Source organism: Corylus avellana, chromosome ca6 (genome assembly GCF_901000735.1).
Source record: "Corylus avellana chromosome ca6, CavTom2PMs-1.0".
In the NCBI taxonomy this organism is placed as follows: Eukaryota; Viridiplantae; Streptophyta; class Magnoliopsida; order Fagales; family Betulaceae; genus Corylus; species Corylus avellana.
Window position 1 is genome coordinate 21,824,333 of NC_081546.1, and position 5,649 is coordinate 21,829,981.

General features: G+C 36.8%; 1 protein-coding gene across 1 annotated transcript in view; it reads right to left on the reverse strand.

Annotated features, from left to right (window-relative positions):
• Positions 1–1,048: 1,048 nt before the first annotated feature.
• The window catches only part of LOC132184611 (pre-mRNA-splicing factor SPF27 homolog), an 8,553-nt gene continuing 3,952 nt past the window's right edge, over positions 1,049–5,649 (reverse strand). The window contains exon 7 of the mRNA XM_059598303.1: positions 1,049–1,394. The gene's annotated coding sequence lies outside the window, so the exon portion shown is untranslated. The remainder of the gene's footprint in view (positions 1,395–5,649) is intronic.

The following is a 5,649-nucleotide window of genomic DNA, read 5'->3' on the forward strand; positions in this document are numbered from 1 at the left end:
TTGGTGCATGAAAATTGATTTTTTGGTTGGAGAGATCATGCCACATAAGCTTTGGGGGATGAGAAGGGGATTGGAGGGGTGATGAATGTAATTACTAGTGGCGTGATTCCCCATAGGATGTGATGCATGAAATGGGTTTTTTTTTTTTTTGTTGTTGGAAGTTTTGGAGGGATAAAATGACAGTGTATAGAATTACTCATATAGTAATATATTCGAGAGTAATGCTATACATTAGGAGTGTACAAATAGAGGGTTATTAACTGGCTAAGAATCGCGAACTGCATAATTATTTTTCCAAACGGTTGGAAAAAATCGCTAACCGCTTATGATGAGGTGATTAGTGGTTTTAAGGATAGGCAGAGGTGGTTAATAAACCCTTATATAATAATAATAATACTATACAATGTATTATTATTATTTGCAATGTTCATGCAACTTGGATGTGATTTTTTAATGTTGGTGTTTATTTGAGTTGTTCTAACATGATAGACAAACTATTAGAAATTTTTCTTGCAATTTTTACATAATAGATAGATTATGTTTTTATAACCGTCTAAGGTGAAGCGGTTACCAAAATTCAGTAACTGTCTAAGACAATTACGGTTGGCGGGTTATAGGCAATAACTGTTAACCGCTTGTACACCCCTATAATATACATTAACCTCCACCTCCCAAAGCCTATGTTATATGGTCCCTTAGCATTTAGTGCATAAAAATTAATTTTTTGGTAAAGGTGACCATACTATATAAGCTTGAGATATATGCAGCATTACTCATGTACCCAATTAAATATCAATATTAACCGCCCCCAAAAAGAGCACATCAAAACCATGCAAAAGAAAACAAAAATAACTCAGCTCAAAGAGAGAATCAATTATAATTAGAAGATTATGATGTTGGGTTTCATCATTATTAAACTTTAAAATGTGTTAATTTAGGGTCATCTTTCAAAAGTTTGCAAAGTCGATCCTCTTATAAAAAATTCAGCATAAAATCAAACAGATAAAGCCAAAATACCTAAAAGATTGCAATATTAATAGCATAAAGATGACTTAAAAACAGAAATTTTTACTTCACTTTTTTTTTTTTGATAAGTCATTAGAAATCTGAACTTAATCTTTTTTTTTTTGAAAAATTATCAGTCACAAGTAAACTCTTGACAATCACTACAGCTACATGGGAAGAAATCCCTTCACTTAAAAATTGATACAAGATACAAGGAGAATCTTTAAGCCCCACGTGGAATGGATCTCATCCACACAACTGGGATGACCATATGATCCATCTAATGGCCAGTCACATCCAGCAGCATAATGAAATTAGAGCCGCTATACTATACAGATCATCCCAAAGTCTCAAGATCCCATTAAGTCCATACCACCATTTTGAGGAGCCTGCAACACAACCAATGTTGGTAATCAATGTAATTGAGATTAAAGGCTCTGGCCCAGCATTAATTAGACAGTTAATTATGGAGACATAAGCTACAGTGATTTAAGGCGTTTAATAGCTTAATTACAAATAAAATTTTCCATATCACAAGAATAAATAAATAAAGGAATATTATGAAAACACAACTTTTACAGGATAAGCAAACCCAAACCCTAAATCCAAACTCAAGGATCTCTCTCTCTCTCTCACACACATTAACATAAAGAAATTTGAACATATAACTTAACACCAGTCTCACACAATCTTCAAAGCTCCTCGCATTCCTCTCGCTCCGAATGCATCATATTATATATTAAATATAGAGAAGTCATCCTCCAAACTTCTAAAATGCAAAGGCTTTTCACAGCCAACAACTTCACCACCTTCTACGCATGATCCACTCTTTTGTTAATGTGGAAAGTCACCAAGACAAGAACCACTCTTTTGTTAATGCGGAACTTCATCAAGACAAGGCCTTTCGGACCCACCTCTGAGAAGTAAAACCCCAGATAAATGATCTCACCTGCCAGAACTATGTATCAAGAAATCCAAGATAACTCCTATGACACATTTGGTATGTGGAACAGGCATATGGAATGGAATAGTCATTACTTTATTTGGTTTGACACTATTCCAAAGAATAACCATTCACATGGGAATAGCTATTCAAATTAGAGGAATAGCAAGGAATAGAATGAGTTTTTCAAAAATCCATTTTTTTTATTATTTTTAACCTAAAATTTATATTAAAAAAAAAAATAAAAAATTAGAACATTGGTGATCTACCACCCCATGGCTCGGGTATTGGCTACAAGAATGACGAGGAACAGTAGCATATCCAGTCTTCAAAACAGAATTTGCCCAGTCTTCTGTGCCCATTACAATCAGACAGAAACAAAGCCTTTCGACGAACTAGCACAAGGATGAAGTACACATTATATGTCCAGCACTTACCACAAATTATATATCCAGCATTTACCGCAAGCTGAACTTATTAAGAGCCTATTTGGGATTGTGTTTGAGAAATAGTGCACGGAACTGGGGCTTACTCTGCAAGAGTGGGTCCGAAGGGCCCTGCCTTAGAGAGGTTCCCCAACATAAAAAATAAAATAAAATAAAAAAATAAAAATAAAAACAATGTTTGGAAAGTTTTTTTATATATATTTATATAAATCTTTGGTATTTGAAAATTTTTGATTCAATTCTAGTAACAAAATGTGTTGTCACTAAACTAAAGACTAGGAATGGTCATTCCATTCCAACTCCTCATATTCCTAGTAATAGTAATTCTTATTCCTAAAGAAATGACAATTCTGCGTACCAAACGTGCCCCTAATGCTGAATTGAACCCAAGATGTCCAAGCCTACGGCTCATCCCAAGCCCGCCCTTTGACCACTAGACTACACCCCGATAGGTAGGCATGATCTACTCTACACCAAAAAGACGAAAGATTGAATCCCACAATTCTCTAGCCACTTCACAATGGAGAAGAAGATCTATGGCCTCCTCACTCCTTTTGCCATCCAACACCAATCCCCCACTATGATATAGATCTTTCTCAGGATATCCAAAGTTAAAATCTTCCCTAGCGCTGCGGTCCACACAAACAATACCACTTTTGAAGGAGCCTTATTTCTTTAAATGCTCTTCTAAGGAAATGGGGAGCCAGAAGGAGTGCAAAGAGCATGATAAAAGGACTTGACCTCGAACGTCCACCTTTCATAAGGGATCCAACGGATTTCTCCCCACCACCTTGTCTCAACTTAAGAGAACACAAGAGATCAAAGAACGAAGTAAATCCACCTCACAATCATGCATTGATCTGGTAAAAGAAATATTCCACTAAAGATTGCTGTTAGGCATTAGAAAAATGGATATGATCTTACCACCAGTGCCTCCTTCCAGCAAGCAATACTAGGCAATATTCTCACTTTAGATAATCTCAAGAGGCGGCACATCATCGTGATAGAAAAATATTGCATATACAAGAGGGATGGGGAATATGTGGACCACCTTTTTCTTCACTACGATGTGGCTTCTGCCATTTGGAGTGCTCTTTTCAGTCGTTTTAGGTTATCCTAGATTATGCCTAGACATGTTGATTTGTTAGACTATTAATAGTCTTCTGGCAAGCCAAGGAGCGTCACAAAGTGAAAAATGGTGCCTACGTTCCTCTTTTGGTGTTTATGGAAGGAAAGGAATGATAGAAACTTTGACGACAATGAGAGGACGCTAGGGGAAATTTTATCTTTATTTTACAAAACATTGTATCTTTAGACGGAGACGTTTGTGTCTCCTCTGTTGATTAGCTATAGTGACTTTCTTGTTCCTTTTTTTTGGGGGGGGGGGGAGGCCTTTTGTATAGTCTGTGTACTTAGGGATGCCTTACGCTTTCAATGAGATTGGTTTATTACTTATCAAACAAAAGTATATGATCCCCACACCACAACTCATGCCAAAACCTGATCTTAGACCCATCTCCCGCCTCAAATATAACAAATCTAAGGAGGACCCCCCGCCCCCCCTTCCTTTCCTCTCTCTCGGGAAAGGGCCCAACAACCTTATTGGAACACCATCCTCCCCTCATGCTATCATATTTGGTAACCACCACCGATCTCCACAGCCTCTCTCAACGTGGTCATAACGCCATAACCATTTCTTCAATATAGATCAGTTAAACTGAATCATAATTCTAACCCATAAACCACCGGAGCAAATCATAGAACAAATCTTAGACCAACTGACTGAATGGATTTTGAACTCGACAATAATTGCACCGCACAAAAAATCTCTCTAAAGTTTCTCCATCCGATTAGCAACACCTACAGGGATGCAAAAGAGGGACAAATAATAAGTAGGAAAATTGGAAAGAGTGCTTTTAATCAAGTCAGCCTACCATCCTTAGAAAAATAAAGCCTCTTCCAACTAGCCAAAGGACATTCCATTTTTCAACAATGTCGTCCCCAAAAGGAAGACCCAAATACTTCAAAGGTAAAGAGGACACCATACAACCAAGGATATGAGCCAAACCTCCAACACTATCCACATCGTCAACAAGGACTAACTCTAATTTAGATAAGTTAATTTTCAACTTCGAGACAACTTCAAATCATAATAAGCAAAGCAAATGACGGAGATGATTTAGATTTGCCTCACAAAAGATCAATATATCATACACAAACAAGATGAGACACTAGCAGCTCGTCATTATTCCTCAACCTCACCAAAAAACCTAATAAGAGCCCCATGTCCATTGTTACTTAGCTTCCATGATAACCATAAACAACAGAGGTGATAAAGGATCCCCTGTCACAGACCAAGCCACAAGAGTTATTGAAGAAACCAGAAGGAGACCTGCTAATTATATATGTTCTATTATTCCAAGAGAACTAATCAAATGTACAATTGAAGCTTCTTGAAATCACTTATAAAAAACAATCTCATCTAGTAAGAAACTTATATAGGACGTAGCACGTATTTAATACCTTTACAATCAATCCACCTAATGTGGGACTTTCTGTGGTGTCACAATCTCCCCACTCAAATCCTAATGTCCTCATCAGGGCTCACACCATACTACAATGCTTCAACACCATGGTCGTGACTTAGAGAAAGCACTACCTAGCCATATCTATACTATTACTCCAAGAAAACTAGTCAAAGTTACAATTGAAGTTTTTTGAAATCGCTTATAGAAAACAATCTTACTTAGTAAGAAACTAATATGGGACTAAAAACTCATGTAGCACCTACAATCCACCCACACAATATGGAACTTTATTGGGTGTTATAACCTCTCCCACTCGAATCCCTAACATCCTCAAGGCTCATGTCATGCCGCAATATTTCAACACCACATGGTGTTACTGGGTTGCTTTCATACCATTTATGCTGGTCTAATACCATTTATTGCAACCCAGGAAAAGCGTTAACTACGTCTATACTATTACTCCATGAGAACGAGTCAAAGTTACACTTGTAAATCTCAGCCTCACGTAGTAAAGAATCAATTTGAGACTTAGTACCATGTAAGACCTTTAAATCCACCCACTCAACATGAGACTAACTTGCTAGGGCGTCACACCAATTCCTATATCGAGTTCATAAGTGCTCTTTTTTTTTTTCTTTTTTTTTTTGATATGTAATATTGAGTTCTTAGGGGCTAAAGTATCAAAATTTTTCAGCAGCAAAAAGAACTATAAAATTATTTCAGAATT